Source organism: Rhineura floridana, chromosome 1 (assembly GCF_030035675.1).
Source record: "Rhineura floridana isolate rRhiFlo1 chromosome 1, rRhiFlo1.hap2, whole genome shotgun sequence".
NCBI classification, from domain to species: Eukaryota; Metazoa; Chordata; class Lepidosauria; order Squamata; family Rhineuridae; genus Rhineura; species Rhineura floridana.
In genome coordinates, this window is record NC_084480.1 from 131,415,151 (window position 1) to 131,438,671 (window position 23,521).

Below are 23,521 nucleotides of genomic sequence, written 5' to 3' on the forward strand. Positions count from 1 at the left end.
AGTTTGTCTGCATCCTTCTTGAAGTGCAGAGACCAGAACTGGACACAGCACTCAAGATGAGGCCTAACCAGTGCTGAATAGAGGGGAACTAATACTTCACATGATTTGGAAACTATACTTCTGTTAATGCAGCCTGATATAGCATTTGCCTTTTTTGCAGCCACATCACACTGTTGGCTCATATTCAGCTTGTGATCAACAACAATTCCAAGATCCTTCTTGCATGTCGTACTGCTGAGCCAAGTATCCCCCATCTTATAACTGTGCATTTGGTTTCTTTTTCCTAAGTGTAGAACTTTTACTTCCACCCAGTTTTGTCATGCTGTGTCCCTATAAGTATCCAATTGCATACTATGGTTGTACAATACTTCCTTTACATTTTAAGTATGCCTTGGGGTGGTCATGGTTCTCCATTGTTTTCATCCTGAGGGGCAGATAGGCTGAGAAATGGTGAGTAGCCCATGGTCACCCACTACACTTTATAGCTTATTTTCATTTTGAAAAATTAATTAAAACAATTTACATGCAGGCAAAATTTATTAAGCGGATTCACACAATATGTGTAAAGCACATCCAACTCGCATTTAAAGTGCATGACTTCCCCTAAAGAATTCTGGGAAGTGTCATTTCCCCCTCACAGTTATAGTTCTCACCACTCTTAACAAACTGCAGTTCCCATGATTCTGTGGTGGGATTCATGTGCTTCAAATGGGTGTTGAATGTGCTTTAAAGGAATGGTGTGGATCTGCCCTAGGTATGATGTTCATTCAAGAGTGAATTGAAAAGAACAATTTTAAAAGATACTTCTTACTCTTACTCATTTTTCAGACCTCTTTCTGAAGTAAAGGGTCAAATCTGTAAAAACATTTGGAGCAGCCACATTAAAAGATAAGGGCAGGGTATTCCAGGCAGGGGGTTGCCAACCCTGCTTGGATATGGATGTCTTTGCAGAAGAACCCTAGTCAAGGTTTACCAACAGGACAGTCCAAACTATATCTACTTAGAAGTCAGTCCTGTTGAGTTCTATGGGGCTTAATCCCTTAGTAAGTGTGTTTAGAATTGCAGCCTTCAGGAGCCTCCATCTTTACTCCCCAAAGCTCCCATCTAACATCTCCACAACACTAGGCTCCTTTGTCTCTGCTGTGGCCTTCTGGTGACTGCCCTAGCCTGAAGGCACTTAACCCTTCTTGCTGAAAGCAAGTAGGCTAGATTAAATGTTCCCTACCCAGGTTCATATATATAAAAGATAAACGGCATTTTGTCAAAAGTATTTTTGTCTACATTTTATACCTCATCCTTGGTTTTCCAAGCTTGGCATGGAATGCTTCTCATACAGAATTAATTTGAAATGCTGCATATTTATTATCATAATCATCATATTCAAAATAAAAAATATATGTACCGCCTTCAAGTTGATTCCAACTTATGGTGACGCTATGAATAGGGTTTTCATGAGGCTGAGAGGCAGTGACTGGCCCAAGGTCACTCAGTGAGCTTCATGGCTATGTGGGGATTTGAACCCTAGTCTCATTTTGTTCTCACAACAACCCTGTGAGATAGTAGGTTAGACTGGCCCAGGCAGGGTTATTTAGTGAGCAAAAATGATGCAAATAGGATCTCTTTTAATTGTGCTATCGACCTGCTTACTTCCACTCTGACTGGGGCATCTTGCAGCATGGGGAAGAGATGGGGGCACATCACAGCTGAAGTTCACCCACATAGGAGCATTATCTCTTGTTTATTACAGAGACGCCTGTTGCAGGTTTTGCTGCTGAGAGCAGCAGTCAGTTAGTGCGGCCACTTGAGTCACAGCTTGTTGATCCTGAGGAGGCAAAACTAGAAAGTGAGGTTCAGAAAGGAGGCCCTGTGCACGAGGAGGAGGAGGGCATGAAGCAGTGCCAGTTGCCCACAGCCACATCTGCAGAACAGCAAGTACCATGGTTTGGCTTTGAGAAAGCTTGTACATTTGTGAGCCAGAGTGGGAAAAATGTTGTTGTACGATGCAATTACTGCCTTCCAAGGATCAAAAATCTGAGATCAGCTGTTTCCTCCTCATCCAATGTGAAGAAACATTTTGAGGTAAGCCTTTGTCATGCTGGTCCTCAAAGAGTGTCCATTGTCTATTTATGTTTAAATTGTGAAGTTCCTCTTCCATTTTTTCTTGGATTCATGCTTTGTTCTTCTTCCTCAGAGGGCACACCCTGAGAAGCTGAGAGCAATTGAAGAAGCAATAAAGGCAAGGAGACGTGGCCTTCCTGAACCAATGCATGACACCCCTCCTCCCAAAATGCTGAAGCAGCAGCAGACAACCCTTGAGAGGTGGGGATCTGGCAGGGATCTGCTTCTTCTGGCAGCCTGCGTACACCCTCGCTTCAAACTAGATCGGCTGGAATCGTGTCAGGCCACCACCCATACCAACAAGTAAGAACATTAGGGAAGCCCTTTGGGTGGATTACTCCAAGGGAAATGTTGTCTCAAGGGAGGCATCAGAGGGCTTAAGGTGGTAGGCAGGGGCTGGTCCTTTTCTTCCTGGGGCTCCTCATCACAACCTTGGGTTGCTGCAGGTAATCCTTAAGGGTCTGCTGTGCTGCCCCATGAGTGTGGTGACTTGGTCACCTTCCTACCTTCCATGTCATCATCCACAGGCTCAGGCTGGACCCTGAACCAGGGGACATGACAAGCATCAGGAAATGAAGAGCAGATGATGGTTTCCTAACATATATGTGTTAACATATCATCTCTCTTTCTTAGATACACAATGGAAGCCTTGCTGAAAGCCGAAATAAAGATGGGTGTACTTAATGAGGACAGTGATCAGTCTTCAGATAAAGACCAGGAAGGAGATGACTTAGAAGATGACTTCTTTAACTTTCTGCCCCAGGGCAAGAAGTCAGCAGTGGACACTGCTGAGGAGGAACTGGTGAGGTACCTGAGGTCTCCCAGCAGGGAAGTGTCATCACTCCATGGCTTTCCACGTGTGCTGCGGTGTTTTTTGCAGCACAACACAGGCATGCCTTCAAGCGCCGCAGTAGAATGCCTGTTCAGTACTGGTGGCAACGTAATGACTGTAAAAAGACATTCCTTGTCTGACATGCTCTTTGAGCATCTTGTTCTTTTGAGACATAACAGAAACATATTATAAAAGCATTTCAAGTGTAAAATTTGATTTCAAGAGTTGGGGTATCTTCATTGCTTGGGGGGATGTGAGATTCTGTTATGCCATTATGTTAATCTTATGGATAAATTTTTTTATTCTACTACCCCCTGTGTGTGTGTGTTTATTTTTAATATTGTTTTAGGCTTCTTAGATGTGCAGCAGCCAAGGCCAGCACCTTGTAGGAGTTTTTTTTTAAAAGTAACTGAAATGTAATTGTAGTGATTACTTTTGAGGAAAAAGTAAAGTAATCAGTTACTTTCAGAGCAATTGCAATTGTAACGGTAATTACTACTTTTTTGGGCCAAGTAATTGTAACTGTAATTTATTACTTTTTAAAAGTAATCTTCCAAGCTCTGCTATGTATGGATGTGAACGTTGGACAATGAAAAAGGCAGATAAGAGAAAAATCAACTCATTTGAAATGTGGTGCTGGAGGAGAGCTTTGCGCATACCATGGACTGCGAAAAAGACAAATAATTGGGTGTTAGATCAAATTAAACCAGAACTATCACTTGAAGCTAAAATGTTGAAACTAAGGTTATCATACTTTGGACACATAATGAGAAGACATGATTCACTAGAAAAGACAATAATGCTGGGAAAAACAGAAGGAAGTAGAAAAAGAGGAAGGCCAAACAAGAGATGGATTGATTCCATAAAGGAAGCCACAGACCTGAACTTACAAGATCTGAGCAGGGTGGGTCACGACAGATGCTCTTGGAGGTCGCTGATTCATAGGGTCGCCATAAGTCGTAACCGACTTGAAGGCACCTAACAACAACAACAATTGACTTTTGGCCCCCTGGCAGTTTTATTTATTTATTATTTATTTATTAATTAAATTTATTAGTCGCCCATCTGGCTGGTTTACCAGCCACTCTGGGCGACGTGCAACATAAAAACAAATAATTCACATTAAAACCTTAAAATTCCAACAATAACACTAAAACTTAACCCGCCCCAAAAGGCTGCCTGAAGAGCTAGGTTTTCAAGGTCTGGCAGAAGCTCATCATCGAGGGGGCATGACGGATGTCATTTGGGACGGAGTTCCACAGTTGTGCTCTGGGGTGCCACAGGGTACCATCTTGTCCCCCATGCTGTTTAACATCTATATGAAGAGCTTGGGAGTGGTCATCAGGAGATTTGGGACAAGGTGTCAGCAGTACACTGATGATACTCAGCTCTATTCTCTGTAACATCTGAATTGGGAGAGGCTGTGCAAACCCTGGACCAGTGCCTGGACTCAGTGGTGGACTGAATGAGGGCCAATAAACTGAGTCTGAATCCTAGCAAGATGGAGACGCTGTGGGTTGGTGGTTCCTGAGTTCAGATAATTGATCAGTTGCCTGCTTTGGATGGGGTTGTACTCCATTTGAAAGAGAAGATCCATAGTCTGGAGGTGCTCCTGGATCCATCTTTGTCGCTAGAGGCCCAGGTGACCTCAGAGGCTAGGAGTGCTCACTGGGGCAGGGTATCGCTGACATGTCATCCTGCTGCTGAATGAATTGCATTGGCTACCTATTAGCTACCGGGCTAAGTTCAAGGTTCTAGTTTTGGTGTACAAAGCCCTATAGAGCTTAGGATCAGGATACCTGAATGACCATCTTATTATCCCTTATATACCCAGTGGATCACTGCGCTCTGCAGGTGAGGGCCTCCTGCAGATACCATCTTATCAGGAGGTCAGTTCCACACAACATAGGAAATAGGCCTTTAGTGTAGTGGCACCTACCCTTTGGAATTCCCTCCCTTTAAATATTAGACAGGCGCCATCTCTGTTATCATTTCAGTGCCTACTGAAGACCTTCTTCTTTCAACAAGCCTTAGAGACCTTATATCAGTCTGCATCTGTGTTGGAATTGCTTTTTAATATATTTTTAAACCTTTTTTAAAATGATGTTTTTAAACCTTTAAAAATATTTTTAAAGATATTTTGTTTTAATGTATTTTAAGGTCTGTTTTTGTGACATTTTAACTGTTTTTAGTGTTTTTGTTTGCTGCCCTGGGCTCCTACTGGAAGGAAGGGCAGGATATAAATCAAATCAAATCAATCGATCAATAAATATTTAAAGTAGTAAAGGGATTATTACCATTTAAACATACTTTCTTTTATAAGTTTTCATATTTCTGCTAATCAGACAGAATGTAAGTTGAGGGAAAGAGAGGCAAATTATTAAAAAGTCAGCAACTTGATCTGATGAAAACTTTGAAATGAAAATGGGAACATTTTGTAAGTGTTTTGTAGGTAAGCTATTATGTTCATTCCAAGGTGAGAACATGATGGAAATGAGATTCCCTCGACGGTTCATACGGTTTTCTGTCTACTATTAGAAGCTAACAGCAATAGCTCACATATATATTTACATCTCCCGTGGATATAACAGATAAATCAGAACAGGGCACCTGTGATTCATTATCTTTGGGAATATAATAATATAAGAAATCTTATTTAGGGGCTAGGGGCTGTGTGGACCTTCTTGTAAGCAATATATCAGCTGAGCACTGTCAGGTTCTGTAGAAAACTCCAGAGTGTGATTTACTATATTAATTACAGTCTTGTGGCTTCATGCTGCTAAGCCTGAAATTACAATCACATTCTAAAGTTGATTTAAGAATATTCTTGGTTAGAACTACAGCATAGCTTATTATGATTAATGAAATAAAATATTTATTGCATATTCTGCTTCATTTCTTTGTTGCTCAGTTAGTGCCCTACTTAGGAGATTTGTACAAAAGTTGTAGCATCACAACAAAGGCCAGACTAGATCTGATGGCAACAGTATGTATCTGTCCCATTCAGTGATAAATCATGCAGTGTATCTACTTTTCCCCTCAAAATGGGAGTTGTGAGAGAGGGGAGATTATGACCTTTTCATAGTCCAGGTATGGGGAACCTTTTGCCCACCAGATGTTGCTGAACTGCAACTTCCATCATCCCTGGCCATTGGCCATGCTTGCTGGAGCTGATGGGAGCTGTAATTCTACAACATCTGGAGGGCAAAAGGTTCTCAACCCCTGGCATAGTCCATCACCCAAATGCCTTCTCCCCACAGCTCAGCTCCAGTACTGGAAGTGTACTAGGCTGGGAGAAAAGTGTTTGGAGTGATATATCATGGAAAGATAAGGTGAAGGAAGGAGGGGGAGAGTCCAGTTCCTCTCATCCAAGCACCCCTATTGATGTTAACATTACACCCCATCCACCCCCCTGCTTCTCTGCATGAACAGGGCAGACATGGGGTTAAAGAAACATGGCTGCTACAGTCACATCTAGTTTGGGCCATAGAGTTCAAATGATTAAGAGACTCCTAAGCATTTTGTTTTCCCCTGCAACTCTAAAATTTGCTATTTTCTTTTTGGGCTGTTTTACAAAATGCAGTCACAAAGTCTGAAATTTGACTTGGAAGGCTTACAGTGGGAAGAGCAGTGGTTCTATCATATAAGAAGTTGTCGCTAAAGCCTTATGAGGATGTATTTGTGTTGTGTTGGCTAAAATGTAATGGAGAGTAGCAAAAGAAGCAGATAGCTAATACTCATTAGCCCCCTGCTAAATGTGTTGCTGTTTCGGTGGACCACATATGCCAGGCTTCTAAATAGCTACCTACCTAGTCAATTATGGCGAGCAGGCATGGAAGCTTTACCCAAAGTGGCTCTTTTCTTCTTCTAGGCAACAAATAATTAATCTAGGTATGTGTTTGGAGGTTTGGCAGGCTAGTAAAGATTTTTGTCTGTCCAATAAATGTTTGCACTGATGTATGTGATGTTTTCAGAGCAATGCTTTAAATCTGCAACACAGCCCAGCTTGCCACTTTGAGCCTAGAATTTTCAAGCAGATATATAAGAGAGAGGGCAGAAGGGGGGGATTAGGCTTATAGTTGATGATGTCACAATTATCCTTACATTGTTGAAGCTTTTCCTTTACTGCTGCTTCTAGGGGGAAGACCTTTGGAAATTCTTTCCCAGGTGGAAGATCACATAGTCCCCCAAAGAAAGAATTTCATGTTCTCTTCCCTGCTTCTCTCATTTCCCCCCCTAATAGCTCCTGCTCGAAGTGAGGTGCTGAACAAGGAAGAAGAAGAGGGGGATAGATGCACTCAGTTATATGCGACATGATATAGATGTTCAGCTTCTTCTAGGACTAGGGATGGAATGACCTATCTATTTCAGTTCTCTCAGCTTCTTATTTTTCTAGTCTTAAATTTGGTTCTCCACATTTCTGCAGCAATTTGTGATTTTTTAAAAATCCTCATGAAAATTATTTAGCATTTTAGTGAGAATTTCTCCTAATAAATACATTTTGTATGCAATTATGACCGATGTACACATTTTTGCAAACAATTTATTCTAATATGATGCACTTTTGTATGCTATTTTCACCAATATATTCATTTTGTGCACACTTTGTCCTAATATACTATATGCATTTTTGTAAACATTGCTTGATTGGAGAACTGCATCACAACATTCAGAAAAGTGCTAATTTAGAAGGATGATTGTGTTTGGGTTCTCATATTGTTTAGGAAAGTGTGAATTTGATACATTCAACTTTAAATGAGAACTGAATCAAATTTCTCCCCCATCTCTATCAAGGATTAATCAATATAATGGTGTTTGTTACCACAGAACATTTTGTTTCACCTAACTGGAACAATTGTACTTTTTAAAAAAAATCATATTATTTGATTTTGTTAACAAGTGTACATATTAGCAATGACTCTAGGCTTGTGTGACGATATTTATGTGATATATCAATGAATAATCTGAAACAAGGTTGAAAACAACACCATCCCCTTCTTTCTCCCCACACATTATGCAATGCTGACACCATATTAATTCACTAACAGAGCAATTCTGTACGTGTATTATGCCAGGATCGGAAATTCGCTGAAAGAATGGTCATCACATCCAATGCATGCTCAGCCTGGGAGTGGAAAAACAGTATCCCCATATTCACACATGGCAAAAAGGATGGCAGGGAGGTAGACATGGGAGACAGTTTCAAGAGATGTACATTTTAGTGCGTGTCCTCCTCCCTTCCCTTGTGTACTTGTGTGGGCTGCTCTGTCCATGCACCCCCAGTGGTTGGAATGGTAAATCTGGAGTCCCAAGAAAAGATACCTGTTGGGCAGGGGTGGGAAACTTCTGGCCTATGGGGCTAATTAAGCCCAGCAGAGGTCCTATACTTGGCCCACAAGACCATTTCCCCAAACCTTGCTCACCTACCCCACCTACAAATATCCAATGTGATGTCAGGGTGTGAGGCAGGTAAAGGTGTGGCTGCCATCACTTTGAAGTCCATTTGCAAGCAGTTTGTATTGAAATTGCTTTCAAATGGACTTCAAAGGCATGTCTCTCAGCACCTGACATCACTTTGAAGTTTGTTTTCAAGCAGTTTAGACTGCTTGCCAACAGACTTCAAAAGGGAGCCCCTTTCAAGTTGTCACCTGACATCATGATAACATCAGATGATTGACAAGTGGGTGATCCCACCCACCTATCAAAGTTGGCCTGTGGGCGGGGTCTGGGGAGAATACTGGACTGCAGGCTGGATCCATTGTCCCACCTCTCCTGTAGGGTTCTAGGCAGAGAAGTGTTAGCAACATGCTCAAGTTTCCATGTGTGTTTTGATGCCAGGCTGTTCTGTGCAAAGTGCTCCATTTGTGTCCAAAGTGCTTTTTCTCACTGTTTCCTCTCACCAGTTCCCTTTGTGAGCTCTCTAAGTATGTACAACATGAGGCCAGAAAGATAAAGGCACAAGCCTTGTCATCTGAGTGGTGGTCCACCTGTATTGGGTTTATATATTGGTGGCAATGTGCTGTGATTGGGTGCTGAGTTTCACACTCCTGTGCTCTGTCTTGTATTCTGTCATGGTGGGCAGGGTGGCTGTCAATGTGGGGTCAGCTATTTTCTAATTTCTCTCCTCCTGTTAAAGTCAATGGGAGGCAAATTTCCTGCATCAGGTCTTGTATTGTAAAGTTGCACTTTTGATGATCTGGAGGAATATATAATAAATCATCAATGTGCTCTTCCGCTGTGCCCCCACACCCTACCCACAAGTCCACCTTTTTCAGCCATGCTGCTGGCATACCTCCACTGGCAAAATGGGTCCATTAGTGGAGTCTTCTGTCAGAGTATCTGAGGTTTCCCACTAGTGTACAGTAATACCTCAGTAAACAAAGTACATATGTTCCTGAACATTACTTCTTTAACAGAAACTTTGGTTCCAGATGTAGGAATAACATGGAAAGAATAGTGATAAGTTTCTACACCATAAAAAAGAACAGTTCAAAATATTTCAGCAAACTTTTTATTCAAAACTGACAATATGCGTGCCTGAAATGAAACAACCAGATCAGGTAAGCCTTGCATACAGACCACTTGAAGGCTTCTTCCAAAATACATCCAGAGATGCCTGCCTTGCCTTTTTTCTTTTATCATGTAGCATCTTGCTATAGCCATCTAAAACTTTGAGCAGGCAGGCAAGCAGCAGTGCCCCCCCCCTGTGCTTGGTCTCGGTCTCGGTCTCTCACTCTCTCTCTCACTCTCACTCTCACTCCCTTGGCCATCCTCCCCTACACTTGAACAGATGCATCTGCAGTAAACAGTACTTCCAGGGCACCCAAAGCACTGTTTACTACATAGACTCCTATGCCACCTGGCAAGGAGCCCCATTCCAGCCACACATGAGAGATTTGCCTGCAGCAGCAGCAGTTCAGTAGACAAGGAGCCACATTCTGACTATGTCATAGTGCACCCCCCACCCCCCACCAAGACTTTGTTAAAAGGAGCTCTTTCGTCGAGGATTTGTTAACTGAGGTATTACTGTATATGCGATGGCAGCAGCATATCTGAGGGTGTACTGGCATAGGATATAGTGTGTTTGCTCTGCCCCGTGCTGCCCAAGTCCACCCATACCTCTGCCTCATTTCAGCTACTCCATCAACCCATAACTCTGCCCACATCCAGCTACACACACTGATGGAGTGTTTCCTGATATACCTGAAGCATCCCATTAAAGTCTCTATTACGGCAGTGACACTTTCCAGTGCATTTTCCACCATTTTCCTTATCACAAAAACTCTAGAGGTTTTTTTTGGGGGGGGGGACAGTGGGTTTGTTGTGCAAGAGCACCAAATCAACTTTAATTACACAACCTGAATTTGTAGGTTTGTGATTGTATCCCACCCGAAAATAGCGACAATCCAAAAGCCCATTGTCTCTCCAAAGCCAGTCATGTGCAGTGGACCAGGAAATGAATGTTAGAACCTTTTACAACATAAACTTGTATTCTGATTTATTAATTGAAGTAAGTCAAGCAAGAATAGAAGCAATGATTGAAATTTGGCACCTGAGAATCAAACCTTATTTGTGAATGTGAAGTAGTGTCAGTGAATCTAATAGAAATTTATACCATTTGGAATGTGGTCTGTCATCTTCAGATTTCTCTTCTCCAAATGACACACCAGGATGATAAATAATTCTTTAAATGTAAAGACTGTAAATTGAACCAGTACAGATGTAATGGCCAATCATGGGACAGGGATTGGAACTTGGTCACGAGGTAACTTGCTTCCTCTCCCTGCCCTTCCCAGAAATAGCCCATTGCATTTTAGAGGCCAAGAGCAGAAGATGAATTCCCCTTGTCCCCTGCTCCATGTTTCAGCATTACTTCTGATGGTTGCCAACCCTGATTGAGGACATGCTCATTCTAGTTAAGGGAATTTCTAAACTCAGTACCTACAGTTCAATTCACTCCTGATCACTAAACCATGCTTAGTTGCTATATCTGCATAGCTCAAAGACCATATGTTATATTATTGTTGCCAGAAGAGTTGATGGGACTTTAGTTCATAAAATATACCATAATAGCCTCATTGCAGATATGTCAATCACTTTCCCCAGGCAAGAATTTAAAAACCATAACCCACGTGATATGTTGTGACAAGTCATGCTATAAAAATATGATGACTGTTTAGACAGAGATGTCTAAACAGGAACATGTTTTGGAATGGTGCACTGTCAGTCAAAATTATGATGACATGGAAAGTTCTAAAACAGCCTTTCCCAAATAGTGGGCCACCAGATGTTGTTGGACCACAACTCCCATCAGCCTCAGCCAGCATTGCCAATGGTCAGGAAAGATGGGAATTGTGGTCCAACAACATCTGGAGGCCCACTAGTTGGGAAAGGCTGTTCTAAAATAATTGTTGGGGATGTGCATTAAATACCCTGTAGTATGGTCACTCTGAACAGCTTATACTGAGTTCATTCATTCAGTTCTGTATTCATTCAAATAACAGTGTCCTTTTAATATTTGCATCAGCTAAAGCTACAACCAGTATTTACTCATTTATGTAGAAGTTCTGTTTTTAAAATTGGTGCAGTTGCTGCTTCTGAAAAATACTGTGACTAATTATTAGTCGATTAATTTCATGTTGCTACCAGTCAATGGCATATTTTTCAACATAAGTACCTGGCATTTGTCATTAGTGGGGAAGTTGTGCAGGTTAATCTGCATAAATGGATCCTTTGAATCTAACTTTTTGAAAGTTTGAAATTGTCTCTAACATAAAGACAGTAACATCAGATCCAGAATAACAGGACATTCCTGTATATCAGGTATGGGGAACTTTTGGCCCTCCAGATGTTTCTGAACTACAACTCACTCCAACCCTGGCCATTCACCATGCTTGCTGGGGCTGATGAACTCTGTAGTTCAGCAACATCTGGAGGACCAAAGGACCATACTTGACTACTCAAGAGTTAATCCCACTGAAATCAATGGGACTGACTTCCAGGTAAGTCTGTATAGAAATGCAGAAAGATGGATAAAGTTGATAGATCACATCACTAGATAGCTACTGCTCAACAAACTGTGCATGGGGAAAGAGTGATTGAAGCATGGATGAATAATCTATACTATTGGCTGTAAGAATGCTATTAATTAAATAACCTAGAATTATAGCTTAATCCTATGCATGTTTGCCTTGGGCATTACTCTCAACTATGCACATTCCTGTGCATGTTTACTTGGAAGTGTGTCCCACTCTGTTCATTGGGGCTGACTTTTAGGCAAGTGTGCATAGCACCACACAACTTTAATAACAGGGCCGGTTCTAAAGGGTGGTCAGGTGGGGCACTGGCCCGACGGCCCCTGGAGCTACAGGGGGCCCCTCAGCCACCCCTCTGCTCTCCTTCCACAATCCGCGGGGGCCCCATGCCCCCCACACCTCCCACTTACCCGTCTGCTGTCTTTTACCACTGCCCTTAATGAAGATGGCGGCCAGTTTCCCTAAGGTACTGAAGCCCCTGCTGCCATTTTAGTTGATGGCAGAGATGCGCGCGTGTAGCACGCATGCGTGCCATCAACAAAGATGGTGCCGGAGGCGTCATCCCCTTAGGGAAACAGCGGCTGCCATCTTCGTTAAGGGCAATGGTAAAAGACAGCAGACAGGTAGGTGGGGGGGTACATGCGTGCGTGTGCGGTCACGCACACATGCACACACATGCTGGGGCCCAGGGCAAGCCGATGCCCAAGGGCCCTGGCATTCCTGGAGCCGGCCCTGTTTCATAACATTGTAGGGTTGTGAGAATGCTCCCAGAAATAGTATTGAAAGAGTGGGAAATCTTTAAAGATTTGATGACAAGCTTGAGAATATGGAATGGAGTCACAGGGACATCCCAAGACATTTTGCTGCTTTAGGTGAAGGATAAGATGGCACCCCACTCCCATATATAGAACCTGACCAGACTGGCAGTTGAGTCTTATTTTAACACTGACATATCTGAAGAAAGCAAGTCAGCTTAGAGGGCACAGGGCAGGCTGTGTAGCACAAACAGCTCAATCCTGCAACACTTCACTGCCACTTTCCACTTCTCTCAGCATACGTCTCACTTTGGGGTCATTCACAAGGGAGCTGAACTTCATATTAAAGATGCAGCTTTTGCCATTGTGATAGATTTGCAAGGTTCACACTTCCTGCCCTCTAGTCTGCTGTTTTCCATTCACACTAGTCAGCATTCCTCTGGAAAGGTTTAGTATCGCTGTTTCTTTTTGGCCCCGCCCCCAATTTTACATGTTTACTCCCTCTGGAGTATCGATATTGCTAATGGAGAAGTTTTTTTTGTCAGTTTATTGTTTCTTATCAATTGCACATTGAAGCCAGGAGAGCACTGGGGTGCAACTGACATGAAACTATATATGAAGCGAGTGAAAGGCAAATTAGACATTCACACCTCCTTTTTTCTGTCAGTTTCATTTCTTCCGGACATATTTATAGTAAAACTCTTTTTTAAAAAAGTATGAAATACAATTTTTATATCTGAGTGGGAGACTCTGTGTGTGTGTGTGTGCGGAGAGGGACTGAAGAGTTCTCTTGGCAAAGATAAGAGAGTGGGATGTGAGAAAGAATGTTGAGAGGAATTCTTAATACTGTGGAAATGGAGCGCATTGTTAAATAATGTGGAAATGGAGCACATCGCTGGTTTCAAGGAGCGAGGGAAGGAACTTAACTGGAGGGAAAGGGGGGGAAGGAAGGCTATAGCAAACTCCAATGTGGGAGGACAGAGAGAGTTGGAAGTGGTTAGTTAAGCTGCTGGAAACAAAATGGAATTCATGGAGAGTTTAGTGGGTGGAGAAAGGGAAGTATCTGAACATGATGATCCACCCAACCAGCAAAAACATTGCTCTTACAAGAAATCAATCTTTTAGTGTGGTAGCACCTAGGCTTTGGAACTCCTTGCCTATTGAGATTTGGCAGACACCTTCATTGTATTCTTTTAGGCACCTGCTAAAAACATTTTTGTTTAGGCAAGCCTACCCAAGCATGTAGAAGCTATTATGTTTTTTATCTGTTTTTAACTCATTGTTGGTTTTATTATTTTGAATGTTTTTAAATACTTGTCTTTAACTGTTTTGCCAATAATTGTATCATTTTAATTCCTTCTGTAAACCGCTTTAAGGCTTGTTACAATAAAGCTGTATATAAATGTTGTAAATAAAATACAAAAAAAAATTTGGAGTCACTGTGGCCCTTGGGTCTCTTTCCACTTTTAGGAACAAAGTAATCTGCCTTATACCAACACAGGCCATCTAGTACCATCTAGCTCAGTACTGATGACATGGACTAGCCTTGGTTGTCCAGGATTCCAGGCAATAGTCTTTTCCAGATATTGTATTTTGGACCTTTGCATACAAAGCTTGTGCCCTACCACTGAGTTACAGCCCTTCCCCTGTTTTTAAAAAAGTATCTTTTAAAATTGTTTTTTTCAATTCACTAATGAATCCACTGTATACCTAGGGCAGATCCACACCATTCATTTAAAACACATTCAACACACATTTGAAGCACATGAATCCCACCACAGAATCATGGGAAATGTACCTTGTTACGGATGCTGGGAACTATAACTGTGAAGGGGAAACCACACTTCCCAGGATTCTTTAGGGGAAATCATGCACTTCAAATGCGAGTTGGATGTGCTTTAAATGTATTGTGGGGATCAACTTCATAAACTTTGACTGCATGCAAATCATATTAATTTTTTTAAAATGAAAATGAACTATAAAATTTAGCGGGTGGCCATGGACTACTCACCATCTCTCAATCTAATCTGCCCCTCAGACTTAAAACAACTGAGGGAACCACCCTGAGGAAGAAGGGCACATTTAAAATGTAGAGGAAATAATGTACAGCCATAGTGTGAAATCAGCTACTTATCGGGACATAGTATGAAGAAATATTTATATAAGCATGACTATCACAGAAGTTTAATATTTACACAACCTGTAAAGATATTAATAGTGTAATCCTATGCATATTTACTCAGAAGCAATTCCCAATGCATTCAATGGGGCTTATTCAAACAGGGAAGCGTGCACAAGACTGCAATCTCAAGTGACAAGAAATTTCACTCACCCAACCCAATATTCAGAATCATGCCACTTTAAGTTGTTTTGCAACTGTTTTATACTTGATTTTATGGTTACTGGATTTGAAAGAGCTCTTGTTATGAGCTGCCTTCATTTCCAATCAGCAACCCCACCTCACAGGGATGTTGGAAAGACTCCATATACACACACACTGGAGATGTAAAATACACACACCCTATGTAATAGTTTATTGTCAAAACCAGTTGGTCATTGCAGAACATTTTTTAAAAATTTCCTACATAAAAGCAGTGACATCTAACTAAGGCCTGCCCAACTGCTTAAAAAAAATAGGATGGGAGGGAGAGAGAAGGATTTACAACACAATCCTTTACTATGTTCATTCAAAAGTCCTGTTGATTTACAGTGATTTACATTTCATTGGGGTTTATTCCTGGTATGTGGGATTACCATTGCAGCTTTACTCCCAGAAAAGTGAGTATAGGATTAAAGCTTCATATTGGGAAGATTTTCAAAACATTGCCCTCTTCAACAGCCCAGGAAAATTTAAACTTGTTTGACCCCTCATAATTAGAAAACCATAACACATTGCAATGGCATTAACATCTCCTGCATGCAAGAGAGAAAAACTTTTGCTGTTGATGAAAGCTATAAACTTACTGAGATTTTCTGACAAGCAGGAAAAAACAGTTTTCTGGCCTTGCCTAGGGGTCAACAAATGTAAGTTGTGAGTACATAAAGGCATTTGAGCCCCTATCAGTAGGAATGCCTGGGGATCAGTTGTGAGCCCACTGCTGTCTGTACCACTAGTGCTGATGGAGTGGAGGCACTGTGGCATTGTTTTGTGCGTGGTGATGCTGTGGATGTGTCCCCATCATTATGAGTTCATTGGCTCCCTCTGTGTGTGGCATGTGGGCACTCCTGTATGGTCCCTGTTTGATTGGGTACTGATGGAATTGCCAGGGATGCTGTGGGCAGTGGCAGCTGGTGGCTCCATATCACTGGAGCAGTGGAATCCACTCCAGGTTTTAGTCTGAACTTTCAAGGAGCTGCACCTTGGACAGCTCCTTGAAAGTTCAGACTAAAACCTGGAGTGAATACCACTGCCCCACTGACATGGAGTCACCAGCTGTCACTGCCTGTGGGCACGCCTGCTGTTTTCCTGGCATTTTTGTGTTTTCTAGCTGTGTTCCCCTGCTCCCATCCCAAGATGAGCATGCATTGAATATGGTAGCTGTTCCACTGTGTAGCTGTGGCATATCTCCAGTGCTGGCATGTTACATGAATACAGGATTGGTCTGCCAGGCTGCTTACTGGAGCAGGAATGGGGAACCTATGACCCTCCAGATGTTGTTGGACTTCAACTCTCTTCAGCCTGAACTAGCATGGCTAGAGGTCAGGAAAGGTGGGAGCTATAATCCAACAACATTTTGAGGGCCACAGATTTCTCCTCCCTATACTAGAAGTAGAAAGTAAGCAATATTGAACACTGTGCACAAGAAAAAAGAGCACAAGAAGAGCTCACCCGGGTCAGGCAAAGGCCCATGCAATCCAGTACTTTTTTTCACAGTGGCCAACCAGATTTTATTCATTTTATTTATTTACTACATTTATATTCCACCTTTTCCCCAAAAAGATGGTGTACATGGTTCTCCCCCTCCCCATTTTATTATCACAGCAACCTTATGAGGTAGGTTAGGCTGAGAGCCTATGACTGGCCCAAGGTCACTCAGTGAGCTTCATGGCTGAGTGGGGATTTGAACCCTGGTCTCCCAGATCCCAGTCTGACACTCTAACCTCTAATCCACACTGGCTCTTAGTCCCATGGGAAGTCTGCAAGTAGGAGTTACCTCTGAGTGGGATGGAAAGATCTGTCAATTTGGTTCTTTCCGTTTCTCATTTTTCCAATCTTAAATTCAGTTCTGCAGCGATTTGCCTTTTTATCCCTATACATAGGCTTGCTTTGTCAATAAGCATTGGAGGTTTGTTCTACCCAATCTAAAAACAAAGTGAATCCCAAAAGGAATTCATTCTTCAAAAAACATTCTTTTATACGTTTCAAACAGTTACGGAGTCATACAGCTTAACAGTCTTTGAGTGAGGATATGGCACCATATAGTGATACAGAGACCCTGTTTTACATTGAAAATAGGACAATAAAACTCCTAAAGCCATTTAGTTACAGCCCTTGATCATAATTCATTTGCATGGGCTAATTTCATTTTAGAAAACATTTAGTCCTTGTCACAGTGATCAACATTAAATATGATGTCTTGTCAAAACAGCTGACATGCAAATTGTATGCATGTCAGCATATCACAATGAGCATGAAGTTAGCTGCATCGAAAGTGGGAAAGGCATCCCCACAATTATTCCTTCTTTAGTCTTCTTGGCATCCCATATATTATACACATACCTGACTTTCCTGCTGGGGAAACCAGGGCACCTGAAGAACAGGTTGGAATAGCCCTTCCTGCTTTACAACATTGTCTTCATGGGAGTTGATTAACAGTATGAACACTTTAGGGTCGCCATAAGTCGGAATCGACTTGAAGGCAGTCTATTTCCATTTTTAACACTTCAGTGACACATTGTCATGAGCCAGGCAGAATGGGGATGAAGTGGCGAGACAGCAGAGGAGGAGGAGAATTTTGCATGCAGTGATGGTTCCCATGTTGAGCCACAGGCACTCAGGATTCTGAGAACTCTCTCGCTCTGGAGAGTGACATTTCCACCCCTTAAGCTCTGCTTACCCCTGAGGAGGCTCAGCCTACTCAGGCAGTTGCCACCTCACCTGATGCAGCTCCTATAACCATGCCTGCTCCGCTGCCTCCCCAGCGCATTACTCCTCCCTCCGATGAGGAGGATCCTGCTGAGGCAGAGAAGCTGCCCTCACCTCACTCACGGAGGCACCTGTGCCAGCAAAAACAATGCACCCCAATGGCTCCACTCTGGCAGAACTCTCAAGTGCGTGTGCGCTTCCAACAGTGACAGTTCACGTAAGCAGGGTGCCTGCCCAGCCTTACTTAAGCCAGGTGAGGGGGCATGTCTAGTTGCTGCAACAATGTCTTAGTGCAGTTGTATCTAGTCTAGCCTAGTAATTATGCTGAATCCTGTATAACCTGTAAGTTGATTAATGAAGCGCTCTGAAACGAAATATTTGAATAAACCTGTTAAAGAAAAGCACAGCTCCTTGTTTGTGACTGACTTCAGAGTGTTCGGGCAGCACACACATGAAGAATTCCTCAGATCAAGGTTGACAAAGGCATATAGTTGCCACACAGTCGCTTCTCAGTGATACCTCTTCCTTATTACCAAAATAGGTCTCATTGATCTTTTGGTTATATAAAGGGAAAGGATGCTCTTCATCTCCTGCCTCCCATAGTGCACTGTGCTATAGTAATTCCTTACCAGCTCTCAGCAACTTATGCCTACAGAAAGCCCTTCATGGACTCGGGGGGGGGCAAAGCTCTACTGTGTCGTGGAAGAAATGACTATCAGTAGCTACTAACCATGATGGCTATGCTCTGTCTCCATAGGGTAAGGCAGTATGCTTCCAAATGCCAGTTGCTAGTAGCTGCAAGAAGGGAGAGTGCACTGTACTCAGGTCCTGCTTGCAGGTTTCCCATGGGCAACTGGTTGGCCACTGTAAGAACAGGATGTTGGACTAGATGGGCCATTGGCCTGATCCAGAAGGCTCTTTTTATGATCTTATGTTCTGCTCTTGCAGGTTCTGTTGGGCCAAATTCTTTTGATGCCAGAATGTACATGCATACTGAATACTTCATCAGACAGAACGGAGGGATAGCTGATGTGACAAGCGCACATTTAGTGCACTCAGCCTACACAATTTCCTTTGACAATGCTTTTCTGTTTCACAGGAGGGGATTTTAACTCTTTCTCCTTGCTGCACTCCTAATGAAAATTTCCCTCTTCAAAGCTGTTAGTAGCATTGAGAGGGAAGCTTCCATTGGTGCATTCTGGCGTTACTAGCAGCTTGGGGGCATAATTGGGATGACAGTAGGGAGGAAAAGGGTTAAATTCCCCTTCCTGTGTGCTGTGCTCCCAATCCTAATCCACCCTCCATTACACTTTAAAAGAGAAATACATTTATTGCATTCACACAATTAACATAGCATGTAGTTTGTCTGTAAGTCTCAGAAGACTAAATGGCAAGGTTGCTGATTGATGGAGGTATGTTTAAGAATGAGGGGTGCGTGAGTTTTTGAAAAAAGTTGTGATAGCTATACTCAATGGTTCTGCTGCTTTTGGTTTTGATATGATTTTAATTGCTTTTATTTATTGTTGGTTTTAACTAGGAATGGGGGAGAAATTCAACTCAGTTCACATTTAAACCTGAACTTATACAATTTGCACTTTCTGAAACAATGAGAACCGAAACACTGAAGTTTGCATTTATCCAAATTTTGCAATAAAGTTGTCCAAACAAGCAATGTTTGCAAAAATACATATGTTAGGGGAAGTGTGCACAGAATGAATACATTGGTGACAATAACATATACAATGCATTATATTAGGATACATTGTTTGAAAAATGTATATATTAATTAAAATGCATACAAAAATGCAGAAGAATTTTCATGATGATTTTTTTAAGTGAATTGCTGCAGAAATGTGGAGAACCAAATTTAAGATTAGAAAAACTGAGAGAACCAAACTTGACAGATCATTCCATCCCTAGTTAAAACTAGTTTTAACTTTATCACACACTGCATTGAGAACCATGATTGAGAGACAGGATAGAAAGAACATATCTATATATTTCTATCTACTTGTCAGGCCCCTGGCTTCACTGAAGTGGATATTCTGGGAGGTATATGACTGGGAACTTCTTGATTATTTGGGCAGCCCACATTTCATTTTAAGAGACTGAAATTAATCAAAAGAAAAGTATTCCATATGCACTTTCAAAAGGCACTAAGTGTCATGGCCCCGTCAGAGGACTCCTCAGATGAGGACGACTCAGGAGTAACAGCAGCAGACCCAGGAGCAGCAGGAGACACGGAGGAGCCTCCTGAGAATCCAGCTCCTTCTGCCCCTCAGCTGCAGAGCACCCCAGGGACAGCAGAGGCCCTGCAGCCAGACACAGACAGTGAACAGGATACTCCCCCCTCACCTGCAGAACGGAGACAGCAGAAGGTCAGGCAGAAGAGAGGCAGGCCTGTCTCCTTAAGGCCCAAACGCTGAGGGCTCACACCTGCTGTCCATCCTGCTCTTTATAAGGCACACCTTGGCTGTAGCTTGTTGCTGATTGCAACATCAGACGTGGCTTTGTGTAGACCTAGTTTCCCTGCAGCATCTCTTTGACTGACCTCCTTGGCAATTGATCCCGGACCTCCACTGACCTCACTTCTGGACTTCTGACTCGGCAAGTACGCTTTGGATAGGCCTGGCAGATTTACAACCCGACTGCTGGCTAAGGACTTTCCTTCCCTGCCAAAGACCCAGGAATTTCCAGCCCCCCCTGACACTGCTGATGCAGTGTAGAGCTGACACTATGAGACAATTACATTGAAGGTCCATGACATCAGGCTATCTCTGACTGGGTCTTCATGAAATGACTGGGTCTTTTCTGCATGAAAAAAAAAATCAGCACACTTCAGATATAATGAATCAGTATTGTGGCCCAATAAATGAGCTGGGATCACTCTGTGCTGCAGCACTGATTGACCTAAGCAGGTGTAGATCTGATTGGTGCCTGCCAGGAAAGGAGATCAGTGGGAATCCCATGTAAGCCATTCTTTGGAAGAAAGAATAGGCTATAAGTTTTCTTTTTTTACAGAAATAAAATCTTCAAGAAAACATCTTACTTGCTTAGGTACTCTAAAGCAATGGTTCCCAACCTGGGGGCCGTGATCTTCAGGGGGGCTGCAAACAGTAAATTATTTATTTATTTATTTATTTATTAAAAAGTCTTTACTCCCTGGACGCTGGATGCTCCCCACTGCTGCTGCAGATGACACCACCCTCTTGCTCCAAACAAGGACTTTGCTGAAGCATCTTTCTGGTGCACTGCGTCTTTCCAGTGCACTGAGGGCATGCGTCTGCCTATAAAACATATGGCAGATGCTGAGGGAGACTGAGGACGGAGCTACCAGAAAGAAAAGGGGATTACTATCACTGACTCCCATCTCCTTGCACTGCCGCTGCTGACAAAGCCCTTGCTCAGAATGAGAGGAGAGGGCTTTTTGTGAGGCAAAAAGAAGAAAGGCTCTAAGGAAAGGTTTCTTTCCCCCTTCCTTCCTGGCAACCAACCTGCCTGCCTTCCTTGGCTCCTGCTTTGCTGCCACCTCCTTTTAAAAATTATTCTTATTTGCTGCAAGGCCGCCCAGATCTCGCCTTCAGCCCAGACAGAGCCAAGAAGCAGTGAGGAAGTTCAGGACTTGCTCGCCCCCCATTTCTGAGGCTAAGTGTGTGTGCCAGCCTCTTTCCTTCCTTCCACCTACTTTTCCCCTCCAAGACACTACGGCAGTTGAGGGCTTCCCCCCTCCCACGTGCCCAAATGCATGCACACCTGCAGATGCATGCTGGAGGGGCAGGTGTGTTTGTGTGTGTACATGCACTGATCTGTCTTCTACTCCTTTCTCATTCCCCAAGTGCACGCTAACCAACTCATCAGTTCTGATGATCATTCCAAGGGCTAAAAGCACTAACCCTCCTCCTCAGTCTATCCACCCTGTTGTCTGCAGTGCACAGTCTAGCATCTCCATCACCACCACATTGCTGCTTCTTGATTGATATTATTAAAAATGAAAAAGCTCAGCAGGTTGGCTGAGGCTGGGATCCACATACTGCATATGAAATATATTTATTATTGCATTTATATCCCACCTTTCCTCCGACTTGCTCAAGGTGGTGCACATAGTTCCCCCCCCTTCCATTTTATCCTTACACCAACCCTGTGAGATAGGTCAGGCTGAGAGATGGTGTTTAGTCCAAGGTCGCCCAGTGGGCTTCATGGCTGGGTGGAGATCTGAACCTGGTTCTTAGTCCAAAACTGTAACCACTGGTGTTGGGAGACAGGACTGTACATCTTCAGGCTGGGGGGGGAGGGGATACCAATTTGATTGGACCTTTGCAGTAAGAAAAGAAAGCAATACCTCCCTGTCTGCAGGGAACTTTTAATGGAAAGGGATATTTGGAGATGTGATTTGTCATGGACCATCTTTTCAATTAACAGAGACTAAAATTACAATTAGCATGCGGGGTGTCATGAAATATTTTGAGCTTATAAAGGGGGTCCTGTACTCATAAAGGTTGGGAACCACTGCTCTAAACCATCCATTACTCTGTTGATAGAAAGCTTTGCTCAGTTGACCATTAGTCTAGATCTCCCTGCTGATTACCCTTTTGATAAGTTTGCAACTCCTACTTCTTGCTGCTCTGTCCCTGTAGTTCAGTGATGGAGAACGTGTGACTAGGGATGGGTGGATCTGTTGATTTTAGTTTCTTTTATATTCATTTTTCTAATCCAGTTCTCCACATTTCCACATCAGTTTGAGATGTTTTTTAAAAAAATTCCTCATGAAAATTCATCAGCATTTTAGTGTGAATTTCTCTACATATCTTTGTATGCAAGTTTGCCTAATATATACATTTTTGCAAAGTAATTTCCCCTAATGTAATGCATTTTGATGCTATTTTCACTAATATATACAGAGCTTGGAAAAGTTACTTTTTAAAATTACAACTCCCATCAGCCCTAGCCGGCGTGGCCACTGGATTGGGCTGATGGGAGTTGTAGTTCAAAAAAGTAACTTTTCCAAGCTCTGCATTTTGATGCAAACTTTACCCTAGCATATGTATTGTTGTACACATTACTTGGCTGGAGAACTGCACTGCAAAATTCAGAGAAGCATGATTTTTTTAAAAAATAATTTTTATTGAATTTTCTATAATATCAGTAAGCAAACAGTATAAGGAGAAGGATGACTGTGTTTCAGTTTGTGTACCATTTCTGAAAGTGTAAATTAGGTAGGTCCACCTTTAAATACGAACCAAATTGCACTTCTCCCCTATCCCTACCTGTGACCATCCAGATGTTGTTAGACTCTAGATGTTGTTGGACTCCAATCTCCATCAGCCTGAGCCAGCATGGCCAATGGTCAGAAATTATGGTTGCTGTAGCCAAGCAGCAGGTGGAAGGCGTCAGGTTTCCTATCCCTGCTGTAGATTTATCACTATTTTTTGTCACTTGTAGCAAACTATGCACTGCACTTGTTAGTCACCTTGACATTTTCACTTTGTGTGTAAGCTGTCACATTACATTAATATGTATTATGCAAAAACAGACAGCTGACTTAACAAATTGAAAAGTGAATTTCATTAAAAATATTTTGGTGTATTAGTTTGTTACTGTTGGAACCAGTACAACCTCTGGTTTCACAAATGAAATGGTTCGAGAATGGTGTTACCTTTCTGAATTGGGCCTCTGCAAGCAACAGTGGAGTCAGTAT

General features: G+C 42.5%; 1 protein-coding gene across 1 annotated transcript in view; it reads left to right on the forward strand.

Annotated features, from left to right (window-relative positions):
* The window catches only part of KIAA1958 (KIAA1958 ortholog), a 134,772-nt gene that overhangs the window by 55,953 nt on the left and 55,298 nt on the right, over positions 1–23,521 (forward strand). The window lies entirely within an intron of this gene.